The 21,242-nt window shown below is 36.0% G+C and overlaps 1 long non-coding RNA gene and 1 pseudogene across 1 annotated transcript; both read right to left on the reverse strand.

Moving 5' to 3' along the window:
* Positions 1–16,713: 16,713 nt before the first annotated feature.
* Positions 16,714–17,592, reverse strand: LOC133189108 (uncharacterized; annotated as a pseudogene).
* A 784-nt stretch (positions 17,593–18,376) lies between these two features.
* Positions 18,377–18,691, reverse strand: LOC133189216 (uncharacterized). The gene is made up of 3 exons (XR_009721428.1): positions 18,637–18,691; positions 18,507–18,573; positions 18,377–18,443 (listed from the first exon to the last, which is right to left on the reverse strand). It is a non-coding gene; the product is annotated as an uncharacterized LOC133189216 (long non-coding RNA).
* Between the last annotated feature and the right edge of the window lie 2,551 nt (positions 18,692–21,242).

Raw genomic sequence — 21,242 nt, forward strand, 5'->3', positions numbered from 1 at the left:
CGGAAATGAATTTTTGATAGATATTTGAGGTTACTCTACTCATCTGCAGTCTGAATAACATATCTGAAATTCATGACAAATACTTTATCTATAAAGAATATTTATTGGAAAGTAAAATACTCAAATTATTTAGCTTTTCTCTTATAACCGGAAGTTGTCGTTTTTGTTTCCGGTGGGACCAACATCTTTCGAATCTGCGAAAAAGATGCAATAAAGTGATGCAATTTTTAATTTAAAATTTTTAATTTAGTGTGCAGTTGAATTTTGCACTACTTGCAAAAATTAAAAGGCAGTATATTGTTTAGAACATTATTCTGAACATCTTTTGTTCAATATTGCTTATCAAAATATTTCCCCTTTTCGAGAGATAAAGTGTCAAAGATTTAGCATTCTGGCCCCTTTTGGCCCCTTATTACATAACATATGATCAAAATTTTATCATATATAGTTGCAGAATGTTAAGACGAACATTTTTGCTTCAGTAAATTATAACAAAATATTGATCATTAAAGAGTTATAGATAAAAACTTTTGGCCCTTCTGAGCCCCTAATTTGAGGGGTCAGCCCCTTTTTCTTGATATCAATTAAAAGTTCTTGTGATTTTGAAGACTTTTTGTTCAACAACTATTCAGAAATATCCTTTCGTTTAAGAGATATATAGAATAACAATATTTAGGGACCAGCCCTCCAAGTCCTTAATGGGGATGTCTTGCAAAAATTAAAGGGTTGTATAATGTTTCAAACATTATTCTGAATATCTTTTGTTCAATATTGCTTATCAAAATATTTCCCCTTTTAGAGATATAAAGCGTCAAAGATTTACCATTCTGGCCCCTTATGGCCCCTTATTACGAAACATATGATCAAAATTTTATAATATATAGTTGCAGAATGTTAAGATAAACATTTTTGCTTCAGTAATTTATAAGAAAATATTGATCATTAAAGAGTTATAGGTAAAAGACTTTTGGCCCTTCTGAGCCCCTAATTTGAGGGGTCAGTCCCTTTTTCTTGATATCAAATAAAAGGTGATTTTGAAGACTTTTTGTTCAATATGTTTTAACAAAATACTTCTATTTTTAATGTTATTATAAAAAATGTCTCTAAAATTCACTCATAAATCACGTCCTAAATTTTGACCCCTACCGAACTTCCATACTTCGCACTTCCGGAAAATTTGAAAACCAAGGTGCACATCTAGAACATGTCCTCTATTACCACTGAAAGTTTCAACACTCTAGCATTTGTCGTTCGTGAGTTTTTGTGCAGACACAAGGTCTATCTTAAAATCGATCAAAGGGCGATAACTTCTGACCGGAAGTGATTTTTCAAAAACTGAAATGCCGTTATAAACTTCAGTTAGCAACACATTAAATCTGAAAATTTGAAGCAAATCGATTGAGCGGTCTCCGAGAAATCTTCTGCACAAAAATCGGTAAGGAAAAAAAAAATAATAACTAGATGCGATCTCGTTGCGAGCAACGAGTGGGTCTTCCGTCCGATTTTTGGTAAGATGAGATACGAATTTGACTGAGATTTTCGTTCATAAATATATAAATAGTGAAAACGTACAATTTGCTTCAGTTATGTTTAACAGAATTTTGATCATTATGGCACCAAAAAACGCAATATTTGATAAAGATTTTAAACATTTTAGCCCCTTTGAGCCCCTAATTCGAGGGGTCTTGATATCACATGAAAGTCTTGTAATTCGGAAGACTTTTCGTTCAACAACTATTCAGTTTTCGAGATATGCAGACTTGAAATATTTAGGGGCCGTCCCTTTAAGTCCTTATAGGGGCTGTTTAGGAAAAATTCAAAGGATGCACATCGTTCAGATCATCATTCTAAACAACTTTTGTTCAATATTACTTTTCAAAATGTTTCCCCTTTTCGAGATATAAAGCGTCAAAGATTAAGCATTCTGGTCCCTTATGCCCCCTAATTACGTAATATTTGAAGAAAATTTTAAGATATATAGTTGCAAATTGTGAAGATGAACATTTTTACTTCAATATTTAATATCAAAATATTTAACGTTAAGGAGTTATAGATGAAAGACTTTGGGCCCCTCTGAGCCCCTAATTTGAGGGGTTAATCCCTTTTTCTTGATAACACTTGAAAGGTCTTGTAATTCTGAAGACTTTTTGTTCAACAACTATTCAGAAGTTTCGTTTCGTTTTCGAGATATGTAGACTTGAAATATTTCGGGGCCGTCCCTTTTAGTCCTTATAGGGGCTGTTTAGGAAAAATTCAAAGGATGCACATTGTTCAGATCATCATTTTAAACAACTTTTGTTCAATATTGCTTTTCAAAATGTTTCCCCTTTTCGAGATATAAAGCGTCAAAGATTAAGCATTCTGGCCCCTTGTGGCCCCTAATTACGTAATATTTGAAGAAAATTTTAGGATATATAGTCGCAGATTGCGAAGATGAGCATTTTTGCTTCAATAATTAATATCGAAACATTTAACGTTAAGGAGTTATAGATGAAAGATTTTTGGCCCCTCTGAGCCCCTAATTTGAGGGGTCAGCCCCTTTTTCTTGATATCACATGAAAGGTCTTGTAATTTGGAAGACTTTTTGTACAACAACTATTCAGAAGTTTCGTTTCGTTTTCGAGATATGTAGACTTGAAATATTTAGGGGCCGTCCCTTTAAGTCCTTATAGGGGCTGTTTAGGAAAAATTCAAAGGATGCACATTGTTCAGATCATCATTCTAAACAACTTTTGTTCAATATTGCTTTTCAAAATGTTTCCCCTTTTCGAGATATAAAGCGTCAAAGATTAAGCATTCTGGTCCCTTATGGCCCCTAATTACGTAATATTTGAAGAAAATTTTAAGATGTATAGTTGCAGATTGTGAAGATAAACATTTTTGCTTCAATAATTAATATCAAAATATTTAACGTTAAGCATTTATAGATGAAAGACTTTGGGCCCCTCTGAGCCCCTAATTTGAGGGGTCAGCCCCTTTTTCTTGATATCACATGAAAGGTCTTGTAATTCGGAAGACTTTTTGTTCAACAACTACTCAGAAGTTTCGTTTCGTTTTCGAGATATGTAGACTTGAAATATTTAGGGGCCGTCCCTTTAAGTCCTTTTAGGGGCTGTTTAGGAAAAATTCAAAGGATGCACATTGTTCAGATCATCATTCTAAACAACTTTTGTTCAATATTGCTTTTCAAAATATTTCCCCTTTTCGAGACATAAAGCTTCAAAGATAAAGCGTTCTGGCCCCTTGTGGCCCTTATTTATGAAACATATGACGTAAAAATCATAATATATAGTTGTAGTTTGTTAAGATAAATAATTTTGCTTCAGTAATATATACAAAAATATTGCTTGTTTAAGAGTTATCAATTAAAGACTTTCGGCCCCTATCGGCCCCTAACGTGATGAGTCAGCCCTTTTTTCTTGATATCATTTTACAGATCTTTTTATTCTGCACAAATATTGTTCAATATGTTTTAACAAAATAATTATACTTTAAAAGATATGAAAAAAAATGTCTCAAAAATTCACTCATGATTCGTGTCCTAAATTTCGACCCCTACCGAGCTTCCATACTAGGCACTTCCGGAAAATATCTAAACCCAGGTGGAATATGGCAACATGTCCTCTATCATCACTGAAAATTTTAGCGCTCAAGCTTAAGCCGTTTTTGAGTTCCATCGCAGACAAGGAGGTCCTCTGAATTTTAATAAAAGGGCGATAACTTCCGACCGGAAGTGATTTTCAAAAAACGATATTGCCGGAATTAACTTCAGATGTCAACGCATCTACCATGAAAATTTGAATAAAATCGAACGAGCCATCTCCGAGAAATCTTCTGCACAAATTTTGTAAAGAAAAAAAAGAATAATAATAATAATAAAGGTAAAAAAGAAACTGAAGAATAATAGAAGGGTCTTCCGCTGAAGACAGAAGACCCTAAAAAGAAAAGCGAAAAATCAACAATAGAATAATAGAAGGGTCTTCCGCAGAAGACGAAGACCCTAATAAGAAGAAACAGTAGAATCACTATAAGGTCTTCGGTGAAGACGAAAGACCTTAATAATAATATTTATTATCAATTTTCAAACAAATTATATATTATGCATTCTTAAAAGAGTCTCCATTAACCCTACTAATATCATTGAAATATATTGAAAAACAAAAAAGTTTACTTAAAATTCGCTTCCGGTAGCCACCGGCTAGTGACGACGCACGAAAAAGCAATTCTGGTAATTTAGAAGACATTATCTATAATCTCTAATAAGTCTCCAGTTCATACCTTTAGTCGTTCTTTAGATATGCCGCGGACAAAATTCTATTTAAAAATCAAGAATTTGCCCATAATTTGGAACCAGAAGCAAATTTTCCAAATTTTCCTTGTGATGAACAAAGTTCATATGATGACTCCTATTTTGTGAAAGTTTCATTGAAAACTACTAAATAGTTTTCGAGATCTCGCGTGCACAAAATTTGGACAAAAAAAAAGGAATAAGAAGAAACAGTAGAATCACTATAAGGTCTTCCGTGAAGACGGAAGACCTTAATAAGAAACAGCAATAAGACTGATTAAAAAAATACAATGTATAAAAATTAACGTTTTCGGGCTTCTAAAAAGATTTTACATTGTAGGTCAAAGAAAAGAACTGAAATCTCTTTATCATTATCTGCTAATAGTGCTAAATATTAAAAGTTTAAATCCTAATTTAAACCTATCTATAACCAAAGATAGTTATAAATAATTCTAAATTTGCATTTAAACTTTTAATTTTACATTTGTATGGGTCTCTATTGTTTTATTGTTTCTTTTTACAGATTATGCGTAAAATTTCTAAAGTATCTGTAGCTTAAATTTACAGAAATCGTACTGTTATGAAAAAAGGTATAATTCTGTTTATTCCATTATATACTTTACTTGGCCATTTAAGTTTGAAATATCTGTTTGATGATGATTTTATTTTGTTGTTTGTATAACATAATTTGACGATGGCATATGTCACACGGAGAATTTAATTCTCGGGTGTTTATTATTCTTTGTTTTAAATGACAAAAAGTCTCAAAAATTTTTATAAAAGTGTTTTTTTTTTTTAATTAATATGTAAGATAGTATCATGAATATAACAGTAGGAAAGCATTTATTTTTAATATGTTTAATTGTTCATCTAAAATACACATTTCCTTTGTAGGAAGCATTTTGACATGTTTGGTCTTGCTTACACCCATATGACTCCTAGCATTCCTTTTTCAGTATCATTTCGTTTTGTGGCAACTGTTCCAGATCGGTTTTTCCCATTAACTCTTCTTCTCTTCGTCGAGTCAAATTAATGGTCCCTAAATCAAAAGATGAATCATGAGCACAGTATGATGTATTAGAATAACATGTGGTATGACATTAATTTCATAACTGCCTATATAATAATACTTGCCTTAGTACGACTTGATTAATGTAATACTTCGGACCCAAGTTTGTATTCTCTGCTTCTCTGTTTGGTGCTTCTTTAACTACGTCTGATGCTCCAGCTAAATTGTACAGAGTTGATTTAAATGTTTGGTATGTAAAAGGCCTGGAATTGACAACAAATTATCGAAAGAATGTTCCAAGGCAATGACATTTTAAAAATAAGTTTAACTTATGTCAATCTTTTCACCCAGAGAGAGAGAGAGAGAGAGAGAGAGAGATTGTTATTGTTTTACGCCGAGTCGGCAATATTTCGGCCATATTTCGGCGGTAGGAATTATAATACTGTATGAACGGTTTTGAAAGTTTTTGGGTTTCTCTTGCGGCCCCCAATGAGCCTACTCTTTTCGAAAACCAGAGAAACGATCTTTAGCGTGCCAAGGAGGTTGTTGAGAGAGAGAGAGAGTTTCGAACCTTTCGATATCTAGACGAATTTTCATTTGTTCTGTTGACACACTCATATATTGGACAAATTCTTTACATGTTAGGGTCCCATGACTTCCTGTTTTATCTTGATTTGTTCATTAAGCAAAAAAGGTTTCACCCATCATAGAACTAAACGCTTTAACGTTGTATGTTCCATGTCTGGCAAGCGAAGAGTAGCGCTTTAACATTAATATTTGATATCACTGCCTCCCAGAGTTGAATGGGCCATCCGTTTACGTAAGAAGTCGGTGGCGGAAAGTGGGAAAAGTCTACGTACTGCAACAGACGAGATCGAATATGTTTCCTCATATTTATCCTGTCAGAGGCTGTTATACCGGTTTCATCTTCTGATCTCCACCATTCTCAAAACATCGTGACAGAGGGATGCACTCCTACAATGACCATATTCTTTCATAGTTTCCTCCACATCCTACTGGAAATGGGTTACTGCCATAGGAACAGACATGGGGTCTACCACGTCTTCGACCATAATTGGGGTTAGTAAAGTCCTCTTGGAGTGTGCAACATCCACCCAAGTTTTTTCGTGAGATGCTTTCCGATCCCCCTTTACAACATTTTCCTCGTATTCTTGTCAGGAGATAAGAGAAATCAATACATCTGACCTCAAGCTGACATCGACGAGCACTGAACTCTGGATGATAAAACCAAAACTCCGGATATACGCCATCACCAACTTTAACAGTATCTTGCACTGAAGAAGATTCCCTCCACGCATTTAACTTACTTGGCTAAATGTATTCTGCCCTAACAATGTTAAGGCAGAATTTTGAAACTTTTCTTGACAGAATAGCACGGCTGAGTTCTTTGAGTGTTTTAGGATTGTGTATCAGATTTTTTGTATGAGAAACAAGAGTTTTATTAGATGACTCAAGGCCTAATAGCTTACAAAGTCCCACGACTTTGTCGGATTTTGCAAAAGATACTTTCATATCTGTCATTTCCTTCGTCCGGAAATATCTTATCATTACTTTGATATAGACATCACGGAGTTTTGCTAACTATTCCGGTGTACTAAAAGCTTCTCTTATGTAATTTATTTCTTTAGAGTCCCACTGACCCTTTTTATTTGCAGAAGCATCAGTCCTCAGTGAGAGTAGAATCGACTGTAATTCTTCATCAGAAAGGACCCGCTTACTTTCTTCTGAACTATCGTCATTGCTTTCTCTGAGTAAGTTAGACTCATCTGGTTCGAAGGAACTCATATTAAGCAAAGTGCTAGCATTAATATTGCCATTTTCAGTGTTGTTGTTTAGTTCTGTGGACGTATCTGTAAGTTTGTTTGTTTGAGTGTATGTTGTTTAACGTCCCTCTCGAGAATTTTTCACCCATAAGGAGACGCCACCACTTGCCGGTGGAGAGCTGCAAATTTTTTCCTATACTCGGCACTTACGGCCATTGAGCAGTGAGGGATCTTTTTCGTGTCAGCACCTACTGCGACACGGGACCTCCGTTTATACGGTCTCATCCGAAGGACCGGTCTCCACGTCCCACAGTGGGATTCGAACCCGCGACGTAAGGATCAACTCCTTACTCCGCGACTCTAGAGCAGACGCTCTAACCACTGCGCCACGCGGGCGACCGTATCTTTAAGAGATTCCGTGTATATTTTAACCCAACTGCCTTTCGAGGCATTGCAAGATTGCATCTCAACCATTGATTCATTGTCGATCATCACATAGTCTAATAGAACTGTGTTGACGCCTGCAATTCCAATTTCTTCACCAGATGTTTTCTGCAGCACTTCACCTGGTACATGATTTATGACGATGTCATTTCTCTCAGACATTTCTTTATCTTCCTTTTCTTTAATGCTGATTTTCTGAGACGAAATTTTACGAAGAACAAGAAGATGATTTCCACCATTTGTAAAATAGATAACACTGTCAACTTTGCTATGATAAAAACCGTCATTGATGTCTGCTAGCATTTTCAAAATCTGAGATTTCTTCAACTTTTCAGTCTCATGCCATGCATCTTTGTGCAATTGAAGAATTGTTAAAGGTCTATGATCTAGCGATCTTACAACAATGTTATGGCACTGTCCATCAAATGATTCACAATGCACATGAATCCCGTGGTCATGGCACTCATCATGTACCTTTTCTATAATTTTACGGAAAAGTTCTGTGGAGAGACTATAACCTTTAGGAAACCAGGCGACAGGTGCCCATCTCATTTGATCTTTACTTCAATTTCTATCAAGATCTCAAGATCACAACACAAGAATACCATGAGCTCTGAGGCTTTTTGGCGCTGTAGTTCATACCCATCCATCATTAAAGAGATAATCTTTTGTAACACATTTATGATAAACTCCTTGTTTACCTGAAGGGTTTAACTTGAGGTAATATTATAGGACATTACAGCGGAGGGAAACTCTCCCATAAATGATGCACGTAAAGACTCTTCTTATACTTGTTTTCTCAGATCCTGTACTAATTTTGAGATTTTCACTGGCCTTTTTGGTTTTTGTAAATCAACTGTTTTCTTCCAGAGCTTTCTGAAACAGTAACTGGTTATGTGAAAGTTCCAACACACTGGAAACGTCTGGCCTCCAACACAGGTAAACTAACTTATCAACTTGTAAACTAAAGCATACATTTCCGATAAACACTGTAAAATATATCTTTCGGGTACTTTGGTGTGCAAATTTGACACGGGACATTTCATTTCAACAGCCAATCTTGTGGATTTACCACCAACACTACATGATTCTTCTAAACTTCCATCTGGAGATACAATCATAAGTTTTTCACCTCTATATAAAGGCACACAACCTTCTTCACTGTACTCTAAATCCGGATAAAGAACAGGCAAAACCTTGGTGATTAACGTTGCAATTGCAATGATTTCATTCTTTGTACCGTATTCCATGTTTCTTTGCACTTGTTTTGATTTCTCTTCTTCTACTTTGCATATGACCTTGTCAAAATATTCCCTTTGATTTTTTTTAAACCATCTAAACCTGTGGCAGCATAAAGGGTGCTACCGTAACGAGCGCCTTTTGTCTTAATTCAAGCCATCTATTAGTCTGTTGCTTTATATGACGAGGGTCACTTGTTTCTTGGTCTTCCTGTAATTCATGGTAAGCAGGATGATTAGATAAGTTAACGTTCACTCCTCTTATGTACATGTCCGACCCATTTAAAGTACTTAAGACAAAGCAAATATCATCTAATATATTTCTGTGACTCTCTAGAAAGTTGTTTGTACCATATAAAAAAGCACTTATTGCACTAATGACATAAGTATGCTGTCCATGACGCCAATCTGCGCCCAATCTTGAGATAAACTTTTGCCTTGCATAATTATTCTTTTTTTTCTTTGACTTTTCTAATTTCCTCGGCATAAATGGAAAGAACTGTTTTAGAGTTTTTCAGTACATTAACGATTTCAGATGCAAGATTAGAGCTTATCTCAGACAAATCACTGCTGTGTGTTTCAACCTCCACGAGATTGCTAAGAGCAGTTTTATCAACTGCACTCTTTTCAAGTTTTTGTTTTTGCATGGCAAGAGTCAAACCATTTTCCTCAAATCCCAAGTGGTCTATGTCACCAAAATCGGTACAAAGACCTAGTTTTAGTTTTTTAGCATCATAAGATAGACGTGCTGACGTACGCGTATTATTCAGGTTACCTGCTACAGTTCTCATGACATCTGAATAAATTCCCGGAAGTCTAGGTTGTATGTTTTCGTCACTGTGTGACGAATGCTTCCGCAGCAACTCAACAGAGGGTACAATAAAGTTGATATTGGATACCTGAGGATCATAATGTCCTCGGCTTGACTCAGAGCTTAACATTTGTGTTATATTCTTGTACCCAGACAAAAATCTTATAAACTTTCCCCAAATATACGCCAGCCTAGTTTCAAAACGTTTTTGTCTCATCCAAAAACCGCATGTTTGTGGTATTTTCATTGCCGTACCATTCAACAACTTCTAACCACAATCTAAAAGTAATGTTGTTGATCGGAAATGATCCAGATTGTAACAATTTGAAAAAAGTGATAAATCTTTTTTCTAGACCGTGCTCTTTGAGTTGTTTTAACGCATTCGAAATCGTAGCATGCGTAGCAACCATATCCTTATGGTCAGGAAACCAATCAATGGGCAGAATGTCAGATTCGTCAGTATTTGTATCTTCATGCTCATTTTCAAATCGTTCGAGAAAAGCACCTTCTTTTGGAAGACCCCGCATGTTTTTCTCTACTACTATTACTCCTCGACTCTTCCTTTGGAAATTTGAGAGGCTTTGTTAAATTAGAAGATGCTTGGTCAAAATCATTTATATTGACTTTTTCAATTGACGTCCACTGACACTTTGCAACAGAAGGATATACTTTAGGAGTTACACACTTCTTTAGTCTTTTGACACATGGAGACTTTAGTGGTGTTGTGCATCGTTTGTTCATTTTATAAGGAGGGGACGTCGACTTCGAGAGAGTTTGAATTGCTTTTTGTTTATTAAACAGGTTTTCATTAAGATATGGTGAAAAACTCTTACGTTCTGGATTTTTAGGTCACCTGAGTCAGTCAGGTGACCTATTGCTATCCGTTTTTGTCCGTCGTTGTGCGTCGTCCGTCGTGCGTTAACATTTAAACATTTTCAGCTTCTTCTCTGAAACCTCTCAACCAATTTCAACCAATTTTGGCATATAGCATCTATGGGTGAAGGGGAACAAAAATTGTGAATTTCATGGTCCCTGCCCCCCTGGGGCCTGAGGGGTGGGGCTAAAACCACCAAAATTAATGCAATCTTTAAAAATCTTCTTCTTTACTCCTGGACATCAAGCAATCAAACTGCTGGCATAATTGTAATAAGCATTGAGCCCTCTACCAAAATTGTGAAATTCATGGCCCCAGGGTCAGGGGTTCTGGTGCTAGGGTGGGGCTATATAGATCATATAGTGAAAGTGCATTATTTATTTGAAAATCTTCTTCTCTGCTCCTGGGTATTAAATAAACTAACTAAGTACATAGTTATGTAGAGCGAGAGAGACTGCCTCTTCCAAAATTGTGAATTTCATGGCCCCTGGGTCAGGGTTCTGGTGTTAGGGCGGGGCTCTATTGATTATATAGTGAAAATGCATTAATTCTTTGAAAATCTTCTTCTCTGCTCCTGGGTATTAAATAAACTAAGTAAGTACATACTGTATACAGGGTTATTTTCGCCCCGTGTTATTTTCACTCTTTCACAATTGCAAATAATTTTGCCCCGTTTTAAATTCGCCCAGTCATAGTTTTGTTTAAGAAATCATACTGTATTCCTTGAATTCGCCCCGTTTTTAATTCACCCAAAATGTTTAGGGCGAAACGGGCGAAAATAAAACGGGGGCGAAAGTTTCCCTGTGTACAGTAGTTATGATACGCAAGAGTGCCTCTTCCAAAATTGTGAATTTCATGGCCCCTGGGTCAGAGGTTCTGGTGTTAGGGTGGGGCTCTATTGATGATATAGTGAAAATGCATTAAAGCTTTGAAAATCTTCCCCTCTGCTCCTGGGTATGAAATAAAGTAACTAAGTACATAGTTATGATGAGCATGGCTGCCTCTTCCAAAATTATGAATTTCATGGCCCCTGGGTCAGGGGTTCTGGTGAAGGGGGGGGCTCTATTGATTATATAGTGAAAATTCATAATTTCTTTCAAAATATTTTTTTCTACTCCTGGTTATAAAGCAAAGAAACAAGTGTATAGTTATGATGAGCAAGGATGCTTTTACAATTTTTTTTAAAACTTGTGGTCCCAGGGGTTCTGTTGTTTCTCTGAAAGGGGGGGGGGGGCTCTATTTGATAATATAGTGAAAATGTGTGAATTCTTTGAAAATCTTCAACTAATTGCATAGTTATGATGATGAGGGTACCTCTTCCAAATTTGTAAATTTTCAACATCTGGACCATTTAGTCAAGTGTTCTGGTCCTTGCCAGGACTCTATTAATTTGTATTCTATTGAGTGAAGTTATTCCCCTTTGCCATTCACTTTTGATAATTAATCACTGTAGATAATGTATTTGAAAGGTTAATAGAATTATGCAAGAACATTTATTGTATAACATAACAGGTACTTTCATAGTTTTAATAATCAGGTAGACTTGGAAATAATAGATAAATAAAAATGAACAAAAATAATTTATCTTCTTAAATGTTCTTCAAAGGCCACGTGAGGCCAAAGTGAGGGGTAATAATATAGGCATTTTGTTAAAAGTCTGCATGGTAATAGTGATAAATGGGGACAGATATAGAAAGATACTAGACCAATTATTTGGTTGATCTTAATTATACTAATTTTCTTGCTATTGGGCAACAATTAAAGCTTCATTTATCAGTTTATGGATCCTCTAAATTGTTGTACTCAGGTGACCGTTAAGGCCCTTGGGCCTCTTGTTATTATCATATTTAATCTTTGCAGATATAGTTTTAGGTCGGTTTAACCATAAATTACTTTTACGTTTGACCAACCAAACCAAACTTATATGGAAATATTTTTTTATATTTGAACTTGCTAAAATTAACAATTTAACTTAGAAAAAAAAAAGATCAGTATAATGTGTCTTATGAAGTGCATTTTGTGAATGATATCTTTGAAAAATGGTGTGTGAACGTTACCAAGGTAGTAAAAAATAAAAGATACTGACAAAAATATCAATTTAGATCAAACTTGGCTAAGCACATACATTAATTGTTGCAGACATATATGAATATGATTAAGTCTGTTTTAAAAATCTTAAAAATTTGCAAGGAACTTTTGTGATTTACTCGTTCTATATATATATATATATATATAGAAAGCACAAAGAAATTCACTTTTATAAGGATACCCACTTCCGTCCTAGCCCGGGGTTGAACTCTTGACCTACGGAATCTGTCTCCTAGCAGTACAGGAACAGCGCGCTAGACCGCCCGGCTATCTAGGCAAGTAAAAACTTGCTTCCGATGCCGATGGAATTCTCGCGGCGCTGCCCTACACTACACGGTCATTGAGAATGGAAGTGAGATACAGTTATTTGGACATTAGTTTTATTAGAGGATTGTTACCAATACACGTTGTAACGAAATTATTTTTTATTTATAAAGCACATTTTACAACAACTCTTAAACTAACATAACTGCCCTAAGTGAAGAAATATTAATATAGAAAGCACAAAGAAATTCACTTTTATAAGGATACCCACTTCCGCCCCAGCCCGGGGTTGAACTCTCGACCTACGAAATCTGTCTCCTAGCAGTACAGGAACAGCGCACTAGACCGCTCGGCTATCTAGGCAAGTAAAAACCTGCTTCCGATGCCGATGGAATTCTCGCGGCGCTGCCCTACACTACACGGTCATTGAGAATGGAAGTGAGATACAGTTATTTGGACATTAGTTTTATTAGAGGATTGTTACCAATACACGTTGTAATGAAATTAATTTTTATTTATAAAGCACATTTTACAACAACTCTTAAACTAACATAACTGCTCTAAGTGAAGAAATATAGATATAGATATAAATAAATTGAGGTGGCAACAAACAATAGGCCACCAAAAATCCAACTACATTGGATTTTCCGCCACACAAGGGAAACAACTCGCATACATGTACAACATAGGAGTTCCCTTAATACAATATGTTATAATGAAAGATGACAGATAGTTCTGTATACTTGAATACTAAATGGTGGCCAGCAACATCCTTCATCTTACCACATTAAATTGCATAAATGATACAATATTTCCAGTACAAGGGTTCAAAATATATACATAACTGTAACAAAACAAACATATCAGTAAAGGTTAACTACAATGGATTTCCTAAACCTAATTACAAAGCAGACAGTATTTCACCTATCCAAATACTTCAAAGTACACATTCCATATGTCTGAGTCCTTTATTTCATACTAAAAAAAATATCGTTTACTCCCTAATACTTTATTGCATTCAACAAAAGATACATGTATATGATAACCTGACCCCTCTAAAATTGACTCAGTGATAATGTATTGGGGGTGGGGGTGGGGGGTGGCAGACATAATCTGACCCACTAAATCTGATCTAGGGACAATCTACATGTACATGAAGATGGCAGACATAATCTGACCCATTTATAGCTAATCTAGGGACAGCCTACATGAAGATGGCAGACATAATCTGACTCATTTATAGCTCATCTAGGGACAACCTTCATTAAGATGGCAGACATAATCTGACCCATCTAAGATTGACCGCAGGACAACCTATGCAAGAGGATGTTTAAGTTATACCGTTATAATGGAGAGAGGATGGCAGACCATACCTTATCCAACAAATGCTAGGAAAGGACAGACTACTGGAGAGAAAGAGTAAAAGATCCTGTCCTTATATATCTCTTGACTGCATCAGATTTCCATCTACCCATACGTTGAATTGCATTTTCAGAGAAACCCAACCTAGCTGCATGAGTTGCTGCCCCAATACGAAAACTATGACCTTTGTACAATTTTGGATTCAAACCGATGAATGTAATACTTGCTTTTAAATGTTTTGAAACAAATGAATGTGAAACTGGAGTGCCATCAATAAATTGAAAAAGGGGCCCTTTTGAATGTTTAAATTGGCACAAGTAATCAAAAAGAGCAAACACTGGGCAAAGTTCTTTTTCAGACTGGGCATCTAGGCAAATGGTAACGGACTGATCAGATTGCATAGTTTTAGTGTGACGCAAAATTAAACTTACACTATTCAATTTCCCCTTTACTGTTTCAAAATAAATGTCTGACCTTTGCAACAGTTGATTCATAGATTGAGGTGTCCTTACAATTAATTCTCCTAATCTAAAAAAATCCAAAAAATGCTGTAAGAAACAATGCTCTCAAAAGAATTCGATGATTCCAAGTAGAACATGTATGACGAATAGCATCCACAAGTTTTATGATGATTTCCCCTGTTTTCCTTGTTACAATTTCAAGATAAATGTCTGACCTTTGCAACACTTGATTCATAGATTGAGGTGTCCTTACAATTAATTCTCCTAATCTAAAAAAATCCAAAAAAAATGCTGTAAGAAACAATGCTCTCAAAAGAATTCGATGATTCCAAGTAGAACATGTATGACGAATAGCATTCACAAGTTTTATGATGATTTCCCCTGTTATTGGTAGTCTTGAGTCTGTTACCTGACCTGATTTTTGACATCCTTTTAACAATTTCTGAACAAGAAAATTCTGAAATGGATCTGGCAAATTCCAAATTTTATGAAAGAATGAAATGGCCGAAACATGTGATGCCAATGTGCTAGGTGAATATTTGTTCTCATAAAGGTGAGCCAAAAAATTACAAATAGTGGATATCTTTAATGGGAGATCAAGTGTTGTTGGTGACCAATGCTGCAACATGTTCCATGTATGTAGGTATGCTTTTTATGTCGCAGGGTTGAGAGAAGCCTGTTTTAGATTGCGAGCCATTGGAGTTAAATGTGCAAAAGCTGGCATGGAACATGGGTTGGTTGTTTGTCTAAGAATGGGGCTTCCCTGAAAGCCTCCTGAAATTTTAAACGAGAGAGTCTGTCAGCAAGTACATTAGATTTTCCTGAAACATGTTTAGCTCTAAAATGAATATTGCACTGCATTGACACTAGTACAAGCCGACGTAACAGTTTCATGAGATTATGTTCTCTAGATGACTGTTTATTTATGATATCTACTACTGCCATATTGTCAGATAGGAACAATAGTTTTTTGTTTTTAAGTTCATGCCCCCATAATTCTAATGCAATCACAATTGGAAAAAGTTCTTTGATGCATAATTGATACTGTATTGGGGCATCAGGCCACCTTTCCGCAAACCATTTCGAACCCAACACTGCTGCAAAACCGTGTGACACTGAGGCATCAGTTTGCAGATTTAGATGTTCAGAAGACATCCATTCTTTATTTAGGAAAACGGACTTTCCATTAAAGTGATCAATGAAATATGACCAGGTAGCTAAGTCAGCTCTAGCTTCTTTATCTAACTTAACTCATCAAAACCACATGTGAGATTGATTAAACGTCTTAAAAAGGCTCTTCCAGGTACTACTACCCCACACGCGAAGTTTAGAAGACCTATGGCTGACTGTAATCCTTTTAATGAGACCTTTTTGCACTTTTTTAATTGATCTAGTATTTCTCTAATTTGACAACTTTTTCATATGGAAGTCTGCATTCCATTGTCACAGTATCTACTTCTATCTCATAAATAATGATTTTTGTTGTAGGAGTCTGCGTTTTTTGCATCTTAATGGGAATTCCAATTTGCTTGCACAAGAATAAGAAACTGACTAGATCATCCCTACACTTTGATAAGTTGGGTGGGCCAACAAAGAAAAAATCATTCAGGATATGAGAGACTCCTGCTGCTTTAAAGACATTTTCCATTATCCACTGTAGCGCACAACTCAATGTTTCAAAAATTTGACAACTGCTACTTGCACCCATTGGTAAACACATATAATAAAATGAATTTTCCCACTGGAAACCTAATAGATGATGATCTAGAGGGTGAATTGGAACTATTCTAAAGGCATCTTCGATGTCAGATTTTGCCATTAAACTATTTTGACCAAATTTTTGAACCAAAAAGACAACATTATCAATTGAATCATAGTGCACAGCAGAGAGCTCTTTTGGAATGTTGGCATTCACGGATTGATCTTTTGGGAAAGACAAGTCATGGATTATTCTGAAGTTACCTGAATTACCTTTCGGCACTAAACCTAGGGGTGATACAATAAAGTGATCTAACGGGAGTGTAAGGAATGGTCCAGCAATTCTAACCTTTTTTTTTTTAGACCTATATCAATGTATTCATTGATAATATTTGGGTGTTCCCTTGTTGATTTATGATTTTTTGACATCTCGGATATGTTGGGGTCTGCAACACAACCTAGTCGAAAACCTTGTTTAAAACCCTGCTCTAAAAAATCTGAAAGAGACCTATCATAATGAACTAGAAATTCACTTAATTTGTTTGGGTTGACTGGTGTTGGAAGCAGAAGACCCCCCAGTGGTTGCTGTAGCTTTGGATTTGATATTTGATGATTGATTTCTTCTACCCCCTCGACAACTTGTTCTTGCATGGTTTCCATAGCATGTTTGGCATGTATGAGAGTAGGGGCATTGGTCATTTGAGCATCGTTCCCCATTGTTAAAGGCATAGCAGAAACGGACTTGCGTTTTGCTTGCCATTTTCCGAAAGGGCTGTTGGGCTGTATTATTAACATAGGTACCCGTAGCAGCTTTCACCCTAAGTTCTTCAATGGGTTTTTGCCAGGGGATATTAACTGTTTCTTTTAACTGTCTAAAATTTTCGTCATATATTCTCCAAGCCTTTTCTCCTAACATTTTATGCATTTCCCTTATGAAAAAACAATATTTTAACAAGTGCGGGGCTTGGCTTGGAGATTTTTCCAGATAGATTGCTGTGAAAATCAAAAACGCATCTGTCCACTGATTAATGGACAGGGGTGTTTTTGGCTTTGTTGCATTTTGCTGTATTGTAACTGATCCAGCAGCAATATTTAAAGATACTGGATCCTCTCGTTGCTACAGCATCACGCGCAAATCTAAATACTGATCTTCCCAGATTTTTTTGTTTTATGCGCTGTGCTACTGTTGCACCGAGAGGGATCCCATCAGTGAGGGAGATGCTGTGTGCTATTTTTGGTGTTGCTGGCTCACCTGAACTCAATATTTGATTAAGTAACCATTATATTGCTTGTAGCATCTGAAGAAGGTCCAGCATCCTGCACACTGGATTCGGTGGAAAGAGTTTTATCTGCCACTTGCATGTCTTGAGGAGCCGCTTGTACAGCATTGGTGATGGGAGATTTGTCACTATCTTGTTGCTTTAAGATTTCGGCTGCCAGTTTTTCATAATCGATCTGAACCGATGGATGTTCCACAGATTTTGACACTTCACTCTGATTTCTTACTCTCTTTCCTCTTCTCGGGGTATCGTCTGTGGCTGGCCGTTTCTTTGGCATGGTTGAAACTGAACGAGCAAATTCTAGAATTGTGTGTATCTATAATACAACTTCTGATACTTTCTGATGTTCTATAGAAAGGCATCACCAAATTTCAGATAATGACCTTTCATAATTGAATACTTGATAAATATGATTTTATCAACCATGGCTTGAAAAACATTAAAGACTTTAAATATTCTTAGACATAAGTAACAGTGATCAAATAAATCTGTTACTCTATACTGATTAATTAAAAATTTTAATAAAAGACAAAGCCATGCATTGCTCGTAATCATGTATTGATAGTTGACTTAGGCGACTTTGAGACTCACATACTAATAATTTTACTTTACTTACTTGTAAATAATAACATATGATTTACTTTGAGGATAGTAGTTCACATAGATAGGTAATAGCCTTGAGACAATGACATGACTTAGACATCATGTACTGATAGTTCACACTGCGAACCAATAACTTAAAAACAGTGACATGAAAAACTTAGACATCATGCACTGTTAGTTCACACTGAGAACCAATAACTTTGAGACAGTAACATGGAAAACTTAGACATCATGTACTGCTAGTTCACATTGAGAACCAATAACTTAGAAACAGTGACATGAAAAACTTAGACATCATGCACTGTTAGTTCACATTGCGAACCAATAACTTTGAGACAGTAACATGGAAAACTTAGACATCATGTACTGCTAGTTCACATTGAGAACCAATAACTTAGAAACAGTGGCATGAAAAACTTAGACAACATGCACTGTTAGTTCACATTGCGAACCAATAACTTTGAGACAGTAACATGGAAAACTTAGAATAATGTACTGCAAGTTCTCATATAATACAAAATTTAATGCATTTTTTTTTTAAATTTATTATTTTTAATTTATTATTAACTCTAAGTATCTCTCTCTTATCTTACTCTATTTCACTCACATCCTATACATATATCTATATAGGCCTACATGTTTTTATATACTACTTCAAATTCATTTATACTGGCCTTAGCCTCCTGCAAGTGTTCACCACTGCATATTTGATACTATTAAGGTATTTGACCATGGGTACTGGATCGGTACTGCATGATTTTGTAGATAGATGAACTCCATCAGGCCCCAGGTAATGAAGGTTAGTCCAAAAACCCCGGTGTTTCCAAAATGTCACATTTGGTAATGATGCAGACGCAGTGTTCAAAAGATGATTTATCTCAATAACACCATCGCTATATCCTGGTGGCGATTTTCGAGGGTCACGTCGGAGAAGTTGACCAACAATTACGTGTTGTACACCCGCACCGTGAATCAGAAAGTTAGTAAAAGAAATGATATTCCTTACAATCTTTGCGAGGGTGTCGAAAGATAGATCGTTACCACCGATTTGTAAAAAACAAATATCAACACTTACATGTAATATCACCGTGCATATAAGTCTTCAAGTACCGCTAATAAAGTAATTATAAGTCGTTGATCAAGATCAATAATCGCTATGTTTTCCTTACAAATTAAGGCGTGCACAACACTTGCAGCATCTAACAGTGATAGTGATCACGTGATAGCTTTGTACGTTAATAATTGTCTAAACACCGCAATATACCCGAAACCTGAGACAATGCGTTACATAACATGGGATAACTCCGAAACCTGAGATATACATACATATTCTTCAATAGCTAAATTCTAAACACATAAATGGAAAAATACATATGAATGCATAAAACACATTATTTCCAATAATATTACAATAGGGTTAGCGTGTCTATCTAAATTATTTTCTCACATTTTTCAGCTTGAATATAAGATTTTATCATTAAAATGATGTTTGGTATTTTTTTCGTGCGAATTTTGCGATATTTGCACAATATTTTTTATGGTATTTCATACAGTTGTAGTTACAGGGAATACACTAAGTAATACATGTTACGTTAGGAGTAAGGACTCACCTACTCCGGTAACATTATATCTCGAATCCAAACTGTAGTCGACTTTTTTCGTTGTTTCCCTCTTTTTTCAACAATAACATTTTTAGCTCACCTGAGCCGAAGGCTCAAGTGAGCTTTTCTGATCACATTTTGTCTGTGGTCCGTCTGTCTGTCCGTCTGTCTGTAAACTTTTTACATTTTCGACCTCTTCTCAAGAACCACTGGGCCAATTTCAACCAAACTTGCCACAAAGTATCCTTGGGTGAAGGGGATTCAAGTTTATTCAAATCAAGGGCCACGCCCTCTTTTAAGGGGAGATAATAAAGAATTAGTGAAAAATTAATAGCATCTTTTAAAAATCTTCATCTCAAGAACCACAAAGCCAGGAAAGATGAAACTCATGTGGAAGCATCCTCAGGTAGTGTAGATTCAAGTTTGTTCAAATCATCACCCCCGGGGGTAGGGCGGGGCCACAATGGAGGATCAAAGTTTTACATAGAAATATATAGGAAAAATCTTCAAAAATCTTCTTCTCAAGAACGGCAAAGCCCTAATTGGTCATATTTATATGAAACATCCTCAGGTAGTGTAGATTGAAGTTTGTCCAAATCATGACCCCCGGGGGTAGGGCAGGGCCACAGTGGAGGATCAAAGTTTTACATAGAAATATATGGGAAAAACATTCAAAAATCTTCTTCTCAAGAACGGCAAAGCCGTGATGAGTCATATTTATATGGAAGCATCCTCAGGTAGTGTAGATTCAAGTTTATTCAAATCATGACCCTCGGGGATAGGGCAGGGCCACAATGGAGGATCAAAGTTTTACATAGAAATATATAGGGGTAAATCTTTAAAAATCTTCTTTTCAATAACAGCAAAGCCCTAATTGGTCATATTTATATGGAAGCATCCTTAGGTAGGGTAGATTCAAATTTATTCAAATCATGACCCCCTGGGGGTAGGGCGGGGCCACAATGGTGGATCAAAGTTTTACATAGAAATATACAGGAAAAATCTTTAAAAATCTTCTTCTCATGAACAGCAAAGCCCTGATTGATCAAACTTATGTGGAAGTATCCTCAGGTAGTGTAGATTCAAGTTTGTTCAAATGTTGACCCCCTGGGATAGGGTGGGGCCACAATGGATGATCAAAGTCTGCAATAGAAATATATAGGAAGATTTCTTCTGATGAAGAACTGCAAAGCCATGATTAGTCATTTTGATATGGAAGCATCCTCAGGTAGTGTAAATTCTATTTTGTTCAAATGATGACCCCCGGGGGTAGGGTAGGGCCCAATAGGGGGATCGAAAGTTTTACAGAAGAACATTTAGAAAAAATATTTCTTCTCAAGAACAGAAAAGCTATGTTTAGTCATATTGATATGGAAGTATCTTCAGGTAGTGTAAATTCAATTTTGTTCAAATGATGACCCCCGGGGGTAGGGTGGG

The sequence above is a fragment of the Saccostrea echinata genome, unplaced genomic scaffold (assembly GCF_033153115.1).
Source record: "Saccostrea echinata isolate AGI-Se365-2 ecotype Australia unplaced genomic scaffold, CSIRO_AGI_Sech_v1 ptg000001l, whole genome shotgun sequence".
NCBI classification, from domain to species: domain Eukaryota; kingdom Metazoa; phylum Mollusca; class Bivalvia; order Ostreida; family Ostreidae; genus Saccostrea; species Saccostrea echinata.